We start from the raw sequence: 16453 nt of genomic DNA, 5'->3' as shown, positions 1-16453 counted from the left end.
AATGGAACAAACTCGGCTCACTTCATTTCTTTTCATTTCATTCTTGCAACCGCATGTTTGCACATATTGCCTGCCCCTGTGTATGTCCCATCGAACCGAAAGAGAGGAAAAGAGCGACGACTGTGGGGGAAAAAAACAAACGGCGAGACGGATGAAACGAGAAAAAAAGAAAAGAAAACGTGGTCGTGACCACATGGAAAGAGAGAGAGAGAGAGAGAGAGAGAAGAAGACGGGGTGAGACCAGGTCAGCTGGAACAAACAGAAAAGGCGTCGCAGATAAACGACAAGAAGGAGCCAGTGAGACATGGAGGTCAGGGCGGAAAAAACAACAAGGAGCTTTTCCCAAAGTTTCTCTTTGTCTTTTCTTCTCCGCTTCCTTTTCCCTCCCCCGGTGGCCTGGGGGGGGGGGGGGGTCAGATGAACGTGCTCCATTTCAACCGCAGCTCTTGGCCACTTGCCACCCCGCGACGCCTTCTCTCGGAATCGCAGGCCCTGCCCTGCGGCGACGAAGCCTCGGGATATGTCTCAGCCGCAGCCATAACTCCTCGTCCTCGCACCTCCACTGTTGGCCTCGCGTGTCATGCATGGGCCACTGGTGATAACCACCGCGCAGGCGAATGTGTGAATAAATACCAAGACATTATTTGGATGTGAACATATAGGGAGGAGAAAACCGACAGCGGCTGAATTATTGTTTGTGATATTAATCCCTTTTGCGCAGGCGTCCAATTCGCACGGCTCACCACAGAGTCATAACACAGTCAAATGTGAAAACACACGTCGTACACACAGAGCTAACTCACAGGGGTGCCAGAGGCTTCATGGTACAAAGCGAGGCTCTCCGTAACTTGGGTGTGAGGCCATGTGCCATTGTTCTCTGCGCGGTCATGAACTACAGTGGAGCAGACTGTAGCAGAAGCAGCAGGACACACAGAGGAGCAGGGTTCACTCTCATTCACTCACTTTCTTATTAAACGTCTCCCGTGACCGTGTATGGACTTTACATATACAGCCCGATACATTACAAAAAAGACAAGGAAAGAGTAACTTCAAACTTCCTCAAAGTCTTTGTGTTGTTCACTTGGAGCACTTTAACTCATACCGGCCAACCCTCCCGGTTTTCCCGGGAGGCCCCCCCCCCCGATTTTCACAACCCTCTCCCGCATTTCTGTCAAGATTTCACACCCTCGCCCACTTTCGTTTTCACATCCTGTTGCGCGAGAAAAAGCGCTGCACCCTTGTCCGCGCCGGGAGTGAGCGCGACATTATTGGATGCAAGCTGCCGTTACATCCCGGAGACGACAAAGACGGAGACGAAGAAGAGAAAGACGAAGGCCCGCCGAGTGAGGGAGAAACGGTGGGGAAGTTAGTTTTTAGGTTGGAGATTTGACGGATATTCACTCTGGTCCCAGACGGGGCTTCTTACCCAGTGTTTGCCGCGGGACGACGATTCAGTGAGTCGGCGCGAGGCTCTGGGGGGGAGGTGAGCTAACCGTCCCCCTGCAGCCAACGCTGGGTAAGAAGCGGCGGCTGGGACCGGCTGGGAACTTAAAGCTCACTTTAATGGAAATGGAGAAGAAAATTGAAAAAAACATATACATGCAAATTCATTCACTCATGGAAAGCGGAGTTCCCGTTTGTAACGGATCCGGCCCGCGCCGTATGTTCCCTCAAGGACGGTGCTACGGGCTGCAAGGCAGAGCACTCTTACGACTTCTTTTAACATGCATTCAAATATGGAATAAAAGCATTCCACCCCTGCTTTGGTTTTGGAATTCTCTCTACTCTCTCTATCAAACAGGCAAACCACTCCGGTTTGGAGTCGGGCGTAAAGTTACTCTTTAAAAAAAAAAAAAGATTTGCAATTGTGACTGCGATTTTACAACCGATAAGACCTTCTGGTCTTTTTCATCATTCACTCACTTCCACATGGACCATTCACAGTTACACTGCTTTTATCTAGACTTAGTTTAGAATCTCTTCTGTTCCTCTTGTTATCTGAAGATTGGGGTTAAAATCCGAATCATTTCATCAGATTAGTTGGTGGTTTAGAACTTTACCGTATTTAGTATCGATGTATTTTCTCTGCAGCTGATACATGTATGAGGAGGATAAGGTGTGTTTAGATGGCGGTGAATGCAAACTCAAACCAGTTTATGCACTCTTGTCCCTCCGCCAAGTGTCATTTTGTGTTACGTCACCAGCAAAGATTTAAAACTGTCCATTTGCATGAGATGGTGGCACGAATTTACAGCCGCACACTTAATTGGTTACATTTATAGATTTAGCAAAATGCATTAAGTCATACAGGGGAGATTAAGTATCGCTGTACACACTCACACAGACACACGCACGCACGCACACACACACACACACACACAGAAACACACCAAGGTAGATTTACTGCACACACAATATTTAACACAAGTCATTTAATTATTGTCAAGGGTAGAGGACCACAGTCATAAAATACAGTCAGTGTGTATCTTAACACATGAGTATGAGAGAGGTAGAATCACATGCATGTGTGTGTGTGTGTGTTAAAAATTTAGTAATGAATGGACCAGCCTGACTTGGTGGCCGTAAATTAATGTGCAGACACAAATTGAAAGTGTCGGTGGAGTCCATTCAACACCTCACACTGAGCATCACACACACACACACATGCGCACGCACACACACACACACACACACACACACACATACACACACGCACACACACACACACACACACACACACACATACACACACACACACACACATGCGCACGCGTACACACACACACACAAAAACACACACACACACACACAGATTCACCCATGGCATCACATTAATAGAAAATCACATTAGTTTGGTCTAATGGACTAATGCCTTTTGTTTTAGTCAATGTTGAACACAGGTCTGACTCACACACACACAAACACGCACTGCACGTATATATATACACAGAAACACATTAGAATGATGGGCCAATATGTAGCTGCAGGTCATTACCAGAGCAAACTCCGAATATTTCATTCATCACTGCTTCTAAATTTGTACGTTTGTGTGTTAATCTGTGGCTGTGAGTGTGTGTGTGTGTGTGTGTGTGTGTATGTGTGTGTGTGTGCAAAAGGGACTGCAGCTGCGTGCGTCTGTAGACATATTAAATGCGTGGGCGAGGTGTAAGCATGGGAAGATATATCATTCCCGTCAGCTCTATCTGCATACGGCAGAATGAAAATAACCTTGGCTGAATGGCAAAGTTTCAGAGTTTGGAAAAGTTATAGGGCAAAACACACACGCAAAACACACACACACACACACACACACACACAAACATAGTGGGTTCAATTTCCCCTCAGGCTGATGGAATTTTGTATCTAGGTTTCTCAAAAAAAGGAAATAAATAAAATCATAATTTTAAGGACAAATATGAAAACTACTCTCCGCGATTTATGTCTTCATATAAACAAAAACTTGAAGCTACAAACAAACAGTCTTCTTTTGGGTGAGTGGATTAATTTTACAAAAACAACTGATTCTGTTGCAAATACACTGGATACAGGTGAACCTCAGTAGAGGGCATACCGCAGCCAGGGCCCGACAGAATCCTTAAAGTCAACGAAGTCGCACGGAATTATACACTCAATAACAAACGAATTATTATACTGGGATATCTGTGAAAATGTCCAAAAGGACCCACTCTCTTGAGATGTTAAAGAAGTTGAAAAAAACAAACACTTCCCGGATCTGCCCCTTTGTCCGGATCCGCTTCAAAATTGAACGAGATCTGCCATGGCCCATGCCCCCGTTTTTCCACCAGGTTTTTGTGGAAATCTGTTCTGTAGTTTTTGCACAATCCTGCTGACAAACAAACACCAACGGGGGGAAAAACATCACCTCCTTGGCGATTATGTAAATTATGTTTTTTTAAAGGTGACATATTATTCTCATCTATGATTCGTACTTTTAATTGGGGTTACCTATTGAAAAGGTCTACATGCTCTAATGTTCAGAAAAGGCATCCGTGTTCTCATACTGCCCATTCCTGCAGCTCCTCTTTTCGCCCTCTGTCTAAAACACCTGGATTTCTTTCAGCCCCGCCTCCTGATAAACCCCAGTCTGCTCTGATTGGCCAGCTGGCCCAGTCTGTTGTGATTGGTCAACCGCTTTCAAACTGTGTAGGAAATGTCACGCCCCTTCACCAGAGAAGTGGAGATTCTCAGATTGCAGGTGGGGTTACCTCAAAAGAGTCCAACTGTGACATCACAGTGGGAGAGAAATCTGAACCAGTTGGTCAGAGCCAGGCTGTAGGGATTAGCCAGCTCACAAAAAAAAAACACAGTGTGGTCTTTTAACACAGTTTGTGGGCTGGAAGGCTCCACAGTTACACACATTCCTGTGGACAAACAATTAATAAGTGATTTTTGCCTAATATGTCAACTTTAAATAAGTTCCGGGAAGGAAAGCCTTAAATATCAGACCTCTCTCTATGTTTAGTTTCTGTGTCACTTGTTTTCAAGTGAAAAGTATCGTTTGGTAATGTTTTCTCCCCTGATGTTTTATGAACGCTGGAGTTGATGAGGGGGCCGTTTTAACCACGCCTGCCATATATTCCGGCTTGTCGGGAACGCGCGGCCCAGCTGGGAGCACCGCCGCTGGGGACTGCGCCACGTGTCTGGGTGTTGATGGACTGGAACTTAACCTCCGAGTCACCTGTGTGCAGCCTCACTCTCTAACGTCACCTCCCGCAGACTGACAGGAATGTTCCATTAGTTTGTGTGACTGAGGTGCGAAAAAAAAAAAAGAGGCTGCGTGCACGGGAGCTCCGGACAAGCGAGGGGTCGCTGTCCATGGTGCTGAATGTCACACTCCGGAGAGGCGAACTTCTGGGATGTGATATTAAGCGAGGGGAGGCTTCGCTCAGTTTGCGATCGAAAAGCATAGAATGATTGATAATCATCGTCGGAAGAGGAGTTAAACAGCGAATAGCAGCTTTCTTCAATCGTACACCTGAATGGTGAACCTGTACATATTTCACAATCAAACTATCCAAACAACAAAAGAACAGTTATAATGAAGTCATATAGCTACGGTAGTTTTTTTTTCATATCAATCGTCCAGGCCACAAACTTTGACAGTTTAAAAGGAGAAACATACACAGCATGTTGTTTACATATTTTTTAGATGGTCATGTGTGTGCAGGGTGCAGCGTGTAGTATGAGGTTCAGGCCTGTCGCTCGGAGCCTCCGGCCTGTCTCCATGCCTCCCACAATCCCCTGCAATACCACTACAGCTGCTGCTATAATAATAGCTTGACCTGACCCACGCATGCACACACACACACACACACACACACACACACACGCACGCACACACACAAACCCAAACACACACGCGGTGCCACAGGTAATGATCCCGACATTCACAAACAGGGGCAAACACATACAGTATGTGCACATACACGCACGCACAAAAAACCAGAGGAATAAAGTCACACAAAGACAAACACACACACACACACACACACACACACACAAAGGGGCATAGAGTCCAAAGCAGACACAGACGTGCAGACCCACACAAGTCTATCAGCACTGCAGGGCAATTTACACCCAGGGTGAAAAAGAAACAGAAGAGCGAGAGAGAGCGAGAGCGAGAGCGAGAGCGAGAGAGAGAGAGAGAGAGAGAGAGAGAGAGAGAGAGAGAGAACCATCCATTTGGCCCAGTGGTTTGTGCTGATGTTCAATTTCAGAGTAAGACTTGATGGTTACTTCTTTTCTCTGAAAACAATTTTATGAGAATAGGCTTTAGCCTGGATAGACCTCTATATATATGGTGAGAAGACATTCTCTGTGTGTGTGTGTGTGTGTGTGTGTGTGTGTGCGGTGTGTGTGCGGTGTGTGTGTGAGAGAGAGAGAGCAGAGAGAACCCAAGAAAGAGTGTGTTTGCCTTTTTCAAAATGACGCCCCAATATGACTTGCACTCTTGCACAAACCAGTGTAATCTGTGCTATACACACACAAACACACACACACACACACACACACACACACACACACACACACACACACACACACAACCAATCTATTTTGTGAGCTGTGTGAATATGGTAATGCATGTGTGGGTTATGGCCTCCGTTCAGAGCTACAGAGTTATAACAGAATCTGTCAGCAATGCTTGTAAAACACACGCACACCAAAACACACGCACACGCTCACGCACACACACACACACACACACACACACACACTCACCGAACCAGCAGCCACAACAAATGGTTGAACCTGATATTAACACAAACACACACATGCATACGTTTACACACAAGTGTCAAGGCTGAATAAATGGAGTTGACCACAATCTGCCCTCTGTCTAACGCTACCAAACAGACTGAAATATATTCACACACACACACACACACACACACACACACACACACACACACAGATCGTTGTTGGGCGAAGCCAAAGCTACAGTAATAACAGAATGAAATGCTGTCATCAGAGCGTTTGACATGAGAACCTTGGAGAAGCATGTGACTGGCAGGCAGCTAATGTCAAACAAGTTCATTTGAAGTTCATTTTGACCACGATCACCTTGTAAACACGAGATATACATGAGCAAGTGCTTGGCGCAAGTGTTTGACGGAGGGTTAGCCGTAACTTATACTCACCAGCAAGGCCGACGACTGCAGTTCAATACAACATCGTTAATTGACATGTGCAGGACGCGCTGGCTTGATCTGGTCTGTTTTGAACATATTCTAAATTTGCCTAGTAAAGAAATTCAAGAAATCAAAATCCAGCCACAACGGCAGTCAAACTGGGGACCGGAGAAACACAAGTGATATACAGCTAGGCACCAAGACAATCCCGCGTGCCGAGAGATGCGACCGCGTCAGCATTCCTCCGTTTGCCGAGTCAATTTTTTCTTTTCCATCGCTTGCTCCGACGGCATGTCGTGTTATTTTGACAAACGTGGGTTGTCACGTCATGAGCCGAAAACATTGCTCCATTTTTTTTCCGGTTAAAAAAAAGAAAAGTTAGCCCATATGTCACCTGCAGCTAATCATAGTACCAGAGTGACTGAGTCCACGTTTCCTTGGTGAGGCATTGTTTCTCTCCTCCGTGACTGATATTGAATAATGTCAAACATTTTTCGGTTGATTCCGTCCGTCTTCTGTGTGACTGTCCTGCAGCTGGAGATCTCTTATGGTTGGTCAAGAGCGGCTTCAAGGAGAGTCTGAGCACTTTTTGCATTCGAAAACCTCGCATAGGTTACGGCTGAACACAGGGCAACTTTGAAATGGAAAAAAAAAAACCACAAGGAAATTGAAGAAACAAAAAGGCTCTGCCAATTCTCACAGCACAACCAAGTACAGAAACGTGCTGCAGGTACCGACGGAGGTAAGTAACCCCGCACCCATTTCACCGGACTTCAGCAACGCGTCCCGGCCTGGTCCGTCACTTCGTTTTTGGCCCTTGAAAACACTTCTGTTGTCGTCTTTTGAAGGTCATTTCTGTATTTAGTTTAGTTTCTCCCACAGAAACGGCAACACTGGCATCACCACAGACATCTTCCTCTCTGCCCTCGCCGGTTGACACGTCAACAGACGTCACGTGATTCGTCTTGCGTCCGCTGGTAACGCCTCTTGGAAATCAAAAATGAACCGAGAGGTCCCAGACTAATACGTCTTCGAGTAGTAAATGCTAAGTCGTCTGGCTACACCAGGCTACATATGCGGGGCTGGGGGTTTAGTAAAGAAGACTGGAGGATCAGTGGAAATGTTACGGTGCGTTCAGAGCAAACGCAAGGCAAATTTTTCATTACATACAAAGGCAATGCAAAGACACGGGTAGATGCAAAATTATGCGTGTGACAAAACACCGAGTGCATAGTATTACACTATTACAAATTTCTATTTTCTCCAGATTTAAAAAAAATGGTTTACTTAATATGTAAACAGAAATTTCCAACGCACTATAACATATAGGAGCTTTTGAGAAGAGGCTACTTTGGACTTTTCTATCACCAAAGGGTCAGAGTGCCCTGGAACAGATTGGCCTGTCTCAAAGAGAAGGAATAACGCAATCTGATTGGTCGGGCTGGAGGCCAGGCTCGCCACAGTTACAGTACCATTATAGTCCGGCCATGTGCCTCTTGACACAGTTACTGTGCCCGTGCCATGTGCAGCTGACTCATGGGAATGAAGCTCGGGGTATCGGTCCAAACGGAGGTATCTCAAAGCTCTCAGTTGGCTTTCTTTTGTAAATCAGGTCATGAAACAGAAGAAGTAGTTGGAAGGCCTACGAGCGAGAAGACAAACGATATGTGAAGCAGTCGGGGCGGGGGGGAGAAAGAGTGGGGAAACAGAGGAGGAGATGCAGGCGGGGAGGGAGTTGTTTTGTCAAGAAGTGCCTCGATGAAAAGTAATGAGTTCCATTTCCCGGGGAAGCAGAGCACTTCGGCCTTCCTATTAGCCATTGAAATAACTCCTGGAGACGGGCAGAGGAGTGCACAGATAGAGGGCGGCATGGAGGGGAGACGGGAAACACGCAGACGCACGAGGATGAGCGGAAAAAAAGGGGGAAAGGTGATAGGAAGGTGGGCAGGTGACTTTTCACTGAACACTGTTCGAGGAGAGAAAGAAGAAAAAAAAGGAGGACGATGAGGAAAGAAGAAAAAGGTAAAAGCAGGTCGTTCGTTGAACTTACAAACAAGTCGTATTGAATGAACTACTGGCATCAGAACACTGTCAAATGAGGTCAGGGTGGCGATGACCAATGGTCCGATCTCACAGCGCAGGTAAAGCCGGTGTTTCTGAAAATCAGCGCCTGATTTCCCGATAATTCCGACACACCACCTACGATACGGTGCGATCCACACACACACCTCCTCTCACTTCTCCCTGTTGGGGTGCGCCCTCTTCAGCCCGTCACACTCCCTCTGCCCATCACGCACACACACACGCACACACGCACACACACACGCACGCACACAAACCCAAACTGTCGGGCTTCATTCGTGCAGGCCGACGTCTTGCCTCCCTGCCGTCGGTGAAAGAACCGCTGAAAACGGTCCTTGTCACGAAAAGACGCAGTTGAGGCCAGATCAATGGAAAAAAGGCGCATACAATTTTATTTGTTTATGATAGAAAGATGAAAATGGTGTGAGGAAAATAAGGGCGTACAGAGAACGGTATCAATTACGCGCATTCCGAGCCGTGATGCAAAACATGTCCACCGTTTCCACCTGATGTGTTTTTTCTTTTTCTTTTTCATATTATACTTTGCGGTATCATTTTCCTGTCAGGCGCTGGAATAGTCCACTTTCCCCGCGCCGATCACCGAGTCAACCAAGACAAAATTGGTTCCTTTTGGTTTTTTTACGTTCATTCAGATACAGATTGTTTTTGAAGCGCTCGTTGAGCTCGGCATCGAACTCCCGCTCCGTCTCGGGCGTTTAACGCGATGTCGCCGTTGTTTTCATGGGGACTGTAATCTTCTGCAGGCGGCGGGGGGGGGGGTGGAAGTGCGTGCTGAGCTCACTTTCATACTTCGAAATAAGAAGAGCCGGACATCAAAAACAATATGTATGCACGCAGGCTGTCCTGAGTATTGGACACGTGTGTGTCGGTGTAAATAATAGCACAGCAGATATTATTTCCCGCTGGTATCCAGGGGAGACCTCTGATCATGTGGAAAGTGCTCATGCACTCTTTTACGGCCGCACAGGCAGGAAAAACAATAATTGACGGGTCTGCTTCTTTTAGAGGGAGGGAAATGTAGACAATTATATCTAGTTGTATTCCCTATCCAGGTGTTGAATGTGAATTCCACAGCTGCAGCACAACCACGCGGAAACTGTGTCACTGAAAGCGGCGGAGGCCGACGCAGTTTGGTCCACGTCCGCCGACGACGAGCGGGCCGATTCCGGGAAAACGTGTGTAAAAGTGAACTCAGTACGAAGAAAAAAGAAAAAGAAGCTTGACATCAACTGTAAGAAAAGAATATATAATTAACATTAACTGCAAACATGACTTGCCCAGAGGCCGCTGCTGTCCGGTCAATGTGATCTTGAGCGTGTTTTCCCTTTCTAATAGATAGAGGCCTTTTTTTCTCTTTCCTTCTCCCGTTGTGTGCGGTGCGTCGAGAGCTGTCCTCTCCCATTCAACTCCTCTCATCATATCAATTATCTAAGCCTATTGGCTCGAGCTCACGGAAAAGCCCGTTGCTCTAAAGTAAGCAGAATGAAAATGTGACGATGCATGTGGAAACAATGTCTTTTGTTTTAGACCCATTTCATTTGAACTTGCCACTTTCTGCAGCCCATGTCATGCTCAGCTTCTGTCCACGGCCTGCGAGTGTTAGCCTCACGCCGCCGCCGCCGCCGCCGCCGCCGCAAAACATCACCTCGGCCAACCGAATGCACAGAGCTCCGCGGAGTCGCTGGTACAGCCCGAACAGATTTGATGGGGCGCCGTAAGATATTTACATTTATTTTACATATTTTCATTTCTCGAGGGGGGAGCTGGGCTAACTTAAGCATCACCTGCCCTGGTCCCTGAGTTTAATCCCGCACACGTACGCGGGTCATTTCCCCCCCACCGATGGCCCCCCCGCGATAATTACGGCCGCAATTGCCTCCTTTTTTTCTGCGAACCCGGTTGACTCCTCCTGTCATTTAGAACACAGTCTTGTGTTTCAAAATGGATCTTGGAGATTTTTCAATGAGAAGTTTTTTGGGGATCATGTCGGTGTGAACTTTGACCTCTGTGTGGAACAGGAGTCAATCCAGCGTCTCCGTCTAGCAGTGAAAGCATTCAAACACAAAACAATTAGGTCTATTTAGGAACCAATAAGATGACAGCGTTTTGTTTCTTAAGTCTAATTCATTTTGCTGAGTAGAGCTTCCTGTTTGCTATGAGCCAATGAGCAGCCGGGACTGTTTCACTTTGATACTGAAGACATCAGAAAGAAAAAAAAATGCAAGGACGCTGCAAGTGAGTGCGTAAATGCAGGGGCTTTTATAGTTTTATTTTATTTTGTTCTGTAGAGAAACACTTTCAGAGCAGCATCATTTATTCACTATTAGTGCCTTCTCTGTGTCACGGTATCGGATGTAGAATGTGACGGAGCTGATGAACATGGAACTGTGGCGCTTTTTCACATTCAGGACGCTCGATGTCCACGTTCGCTGATTGTCGGAGGGCCAAACCTTTTCAAACCGGTGCAGAATGTTGTCGGCCGTTCAAATTCATATGAAAAATCATGGAATGTTGCGCCGCCGCCGCCGCTCAGCATTTGACCTCCTCACGCGTCTCTGCACCCACAAATCGGACTGCCTTCCAGCCTCCCTGGAAAAATTGAGAGGATTATTTCGTTGGTGTATTTTTGTGTTCCGACCAACTCTGAGCAGATCTGTGGATGTTTAGTCACGGTGGGCGGCTGAGATAATGACATTCGCAGTAAGAGTAAGTCCGAGTGAATGGTACTGATAAGCGTTTCACAGTTTGGTGTCCCCATATGACTCAATTTCCCCGCACACAGTATCTGCCTCGCTCCTCCCCTTGGACTCTCCTGCAGCAGTGTGTCCGTGTCCGTCACTCCCCGAGTCGTCTCCTGCTATCTGGAATAATGACTTATGCTGCCCCCCGTGATTCTAATTCTGTGTGAATGAGTCGTCTGTTGCCTACACTTGAACAAACCCGGTCAGACACGTCTGGATCAGATAGATCTTCTTTCAGAATGAGACCGAAGACCCCCTGTGCGCAATCACTGCTCTTTTGTCCTCATGAAGCATCACTGGTTATGATTACTGGCAGATGCATGGGAACACAGGAGTTATGATTACACATTCACCGCACCCCAGAATTACAATCCAGCCTCCAATCAGACGGAGCTCGACGAAGACGGGAGAAATATTATTTCATCACACGGAAATAATGCACTCGTCACTTGCGGGGAAGAAAAAACAAGGGAGCGGATTCGAGGGACGCGATTCGGTGCTCGATCCAACAACGTGCCAGGGCGGGAAGGTGTGCGCTGCTCCATCAGAACGTCAGACGTGAATTAACACGTGGCTTAGAACGGATTTCAGACGTTTGGAGAAAACAAAACAGCATTCGAGCTCTAAAGACACTGTCCAAAAAATGCTTCTTTGTGTCAAAAGTGTGTGTGTGTGTGTGTGTGTGTGTGTGTGTGTGTGTGTGTGTGTGTGTGTGTGTGTACACGTGTTTCCTGCCCGCTTCCTGCCCACTCCATTTTTCATTGTGTCGATGAAGCATGTGGCACAGTCACTCTCACATTTGTCACTTCTCTAGTGCGGTATGCACACACACACACACACACACACACACACACACACACACAAACACACACACACACACACACACACACAGTGTCCCCTTCGCTTCCGTCCTGCCCGTCATTAATAAAGAGAAGGAGCTGCACACCTGTTCGCTGACAGCCCCCTGCAGAGAGAGGGAGAGAGCCAGGCGGCTGCCCGGGTGCAGGAGAGCGTGACAAGGCCCGACAAAGGTAAAACAGGGGGACCGGGATTATCGTCAATGGGGAGAGGGAGAGCGAGGCAGAGGGCGAGTAACTCATACGTGAACTTCATTACATAAACGAGTAAGCCTACGAGTCACTTTTGTTTGCGATGATAATCTCATTCCGTCACACCGGGTAACACTGTTTCCGTGACACGGGTCTGAATCGCAAGTGCGGCGGCGGCACAAGGTTAAATAAAGCAGAGAGGCAGAGATAGCGATTGCTCGCCGCGTTCTGCGTTCGGAAGAGCGCCGCAATCAACGCGCCGTTTAATTAGCATATTGCTTTGTGATGAGAAAATAAGATCCGACCGATAAGTCCCGGAAACCCTTGGGTGGGCCAATTTGAAGTTTCGGAGGAGATTATTCGCATTGGCGACTCTGGGCCTTCATCCATTTTTTTTCTCCTTTCAAAATAAAACACTCGGCGAAGACAATGATCATCAGACCCATCTGTCTCCATTCCAATTTTTGTATCGTGACGCTGTGGATTAGCCAGCAGCATTTCATATTTCATATCCATATACATAAAAAAACATCTGGGTTGGTTAAATGGTGAGGGGCAAGTGCTCCTACACCTTTACCGAGTGGTTGTTGTTGTAACCATGACGATGGAGCTGTCCTATAACCTTGAAGTAGTAGGATTTTGAAGACAGTGTCATCACATTTACATGTCTAGTCACTTCATAACGCAAACGTCTTAATAAACTGAGATTTATGAAAGTGTTGGAAGGCACTGACAGTGTCATGGGGCTCATGGTTGTGTCAGATCAGAAAACGCTTATGGTATATATGATGTGTTTTGCTGTTGTGAAATGTGTCCAACCCACAGAGAACCATCCCACACCCCTGCAGCCCCTTAAAGCTACTGTGTGTAATATTAAGAAGAACGTTTTCACAGATATTGAATATATTGTGTGTTATAAGTGTGTGTTCATTTATGTATAATCACCTGCAACAAATATTTTTTTCATTAACTTTATATTATTTAAATATAGTAACATTAGGAGGACCCGTTAGGAGGAAATCACCACCCCGACATCCGGGGTCCGAGTTCCAACAGGTATAATGGCAGGCAGAATTAAATATGGTTGCAGAAAACGGTCCAGAATACGCCTCATTCGCGTTGAATTTCCAGCGCTGCCAGAAGCCGGGAATGGAATAAGCGGTGCGCCACCATAAAGTGTCCCTTGTCGGGTGCTCGGTTTGCAACTTTACCACCAGATGCCGCCAGAAGAGTAAAAAACTTACACACTGGGGCTTTAAGGCTTTGTGGAGCACTTCTGTGTCTTTCAGCTCACTGTTTTGGTTTTACAGCCGTCAACTTCAACTGTTTTAGTCGCTGCTGGAGTTGTGTCCAGTCGTAGCAGGCCGGTGTCTGGAGTGAAAATCATTCAAGCCCAGCTCCGAATGGCAGGCAGATGAAGTTAGCAACACAGTAGTCGGGGGAACATGATGAAGCTGAGGAAACAGGTACTTCCCCCAGGAGTTGGTGGAGAGCGAACGTTGGACTTCACTTTGTCGGGTGCAGGCCGGAAGAATTGAATGCTAATGCTGCTCCCGGTCTGCTGGATGTGTGTAAAGAAGCCACTTAATGCAAACGGAGGCCACGGCAACTTTTTACGAGCACGTCAATGTTGTTACAGCTTGTCGCACTGCCCCCCAAGTGGTCGGAACATCTATTCACGCAAGTTTGAGCAAGTTCAAATGTTTTAAACGGCAAATATGCATCGCTTGTATACGATTACTATTGCAGGAGTCAGACTCCTCTCATGCAAGAAGACTTTCTGTGTGTCTGAGTAACAAAGGAGGTGGAACGAGAGAGAGAGAGAGAGAGAGAGAGAGAGAGAGAGAGAGAGAAATAAAGAACTAACCTTTCTAACAAATTTCACACACTCGTGACACGGGAGGAGGAAGAAGAAAGACGCGGCGGGTGAACGGTTGACTCTGTATGTAGGGTTTGTGGAATAATGATCTCCCACACCTGTCACACGCGGCTGACAGACTCCGGGAAGCGTCCCTTCCCTCCCCTCTCGCTCTCTGTTTCATCCTTCCACCTCCAACTCCGTTGTCTGTATCCTCCTCCTCACCCACGCCCACTGTGCCCTTCCCGTCGACGCACTGACTCGGCCGCCCTTCCCTCGGCTCGCCGCTCACCCTCTCCACCCGTCTTTCTGTTGGATATTTTAAATGAGCCCCCGGTGGAGCTGCGCGGCAGCGTGACTTGTCAAACTGCCCCGACAGCGGCGGCAGGAACAACTGCATCTGATGCGCGAATGCATGGCGTTGTGTTTTTCGCCCTCCGTGTGTGTGAGCTGCCGGCGCGTTTTTTAAAGGATTAGTCCGACTCACCGGATGTCGGCTGTGGATGCGAGGCGTGCTATTGGCCCTGGTGTCTATCACTGCATTGCCCCCCTGCTGCTTCCTGCGTGTTACCGTTTACTAACCCCCCCCACGCTACAGGAAACAAGAGGAGCAGCCTCGGTGCTCCGACGTACACACTGAAGACGGCACGTTTGACAAAAATTGTGCCATCAAATATGTCCTTCACTGTTTTTTGTGTGCCGTTTTCTTTGCGGGCAATCAGCTTTATGATAGTGCTCACCTTCCCACGTGCAAATGTTCCACCAAAATAATTAATCTCTGACACTATTTAGATGGGGGACCATCGATGCATCCCGTTTTTAGAACCACCCAAGACTTAAAGAAATACCAAAAGAAAACAGAGCGTTTTTTTCTTCTTTTTTTCAGCAGAATTATAATGTACAACTGGCACTGATACAGTTCTGATGAGATGCAGGTGAAAACACACAAATATAGAGGTATGCAAACGCAAAAAAACAAAATCTGAATTAATAACCGGTGAACCACTATTGAAAGTAAAAGACTGACTCTCTTCTGACCTCTGCTTCTCATAAGGTGACTCTCCGTCCGAGGTTCCAGCCCTAAAGGTCGAAACTTGGACAAGATTCATTTCCCGGACAAACACTTCAAGGTCTTTTGAACTGAACTTCAGATGTGGCTGGGTTTGTGTGCTTCTGAGCAAGTGACCTCACAGAATGATGAAGTGCAACAAAACGAAATGCAGACACCTGTCACTGATGGTGTTTTTCGAAGCAACTGCAGATGCTAATCAATTTATAAATATATATTTATGTATTTTTTTTTAAATTTTATTCATCAGGAATGAAGATGTAAATGTGTGCGCAGAACTTAGTGCAACATTTGGCAGGTGTTAGCTGACGGTGGGTGTTTTTAAGCCAGTCCTTCTGAAGTCTGGACTTCTGGACAGGAGTGTGGGGGGGGACACTGTGCCACCAAACCTGGCAACCTCACTCTTGTCCGGTCACCTTGACTACCCGCTGCTACCCCCACTGTCACCACTAACACACACACACACACGCATACACACACACACACACACACTGCTGACATGGTGGTTATGTAGAGTTCACCGTCCACCACATGTAACAATATTTAACTCATTCAAAATTGACGAAGAAACATTGGTTCATTTTTGCAGGTGATTATACATATAAAGACGCATAGTTATGGACAATATATTCAATGTGAATAAGTTCTTCTAAATATTACACACTGTAGCTTTAAATTATAGTTTGAGACCAAAAAGAGATCAACAGAAAGACAACTTATTATTGCAAAATTATTAATCTTACAATCCTCAACATGCCACAAAAGTCAATGTGTATTTATGCATTGTTATGTCAGTATTAACAATCCACTAACATTTGGACTACTAATATTATAACTATTTTAAATGTGTTTGACTGATGTCCTGTGCTACTTCCTGCTTGTAGGGGGCTTGGGATATTTCTAACTTGTGGTGGTTGAACACCTTAAAAAAATACTTGTGCTATCATTTTATTTTCATCGATGAATTATGCTATTTTACTTTA

At 46.5% G+C, this 16453-nt stretch overlaps 1 protein-coding gene across 2 annotated transcripts in view; it reads right to left on the bottom strand.

Annotated features, from left to right (window-relative positions):
• il1rapl2 (interleukin 1 receptor accessory protein-like 2) overlaps positions 1–16453 on the bottom strand; it is a 344386-nt gene that overhangs the window by 132962 nt on the left and 194971 nt on the right. The gene's annotated exons all lie outside the window — the stretch shown is intronic.

This window comes from Scophthalmus maximus, chromosome 9, assembly GCF_022379125.1.
Source record: "Scophthalmus maximus strain ysfricsl-2021 chromosome 9, ASM2237912v1, whole genome shotgun sequence".
Lineage (NCBI taxonomy): Eukaryota > Metazoa > Chordata > Actinopteri > Pleuronectiformes > Scophthalmidae > Scophthalmus > Scophthalmus maximus.
Note: the sequence above shows the minus strand (reverse complement) of the source record. Positions and strands in the feature narration are given on the sequence as shown.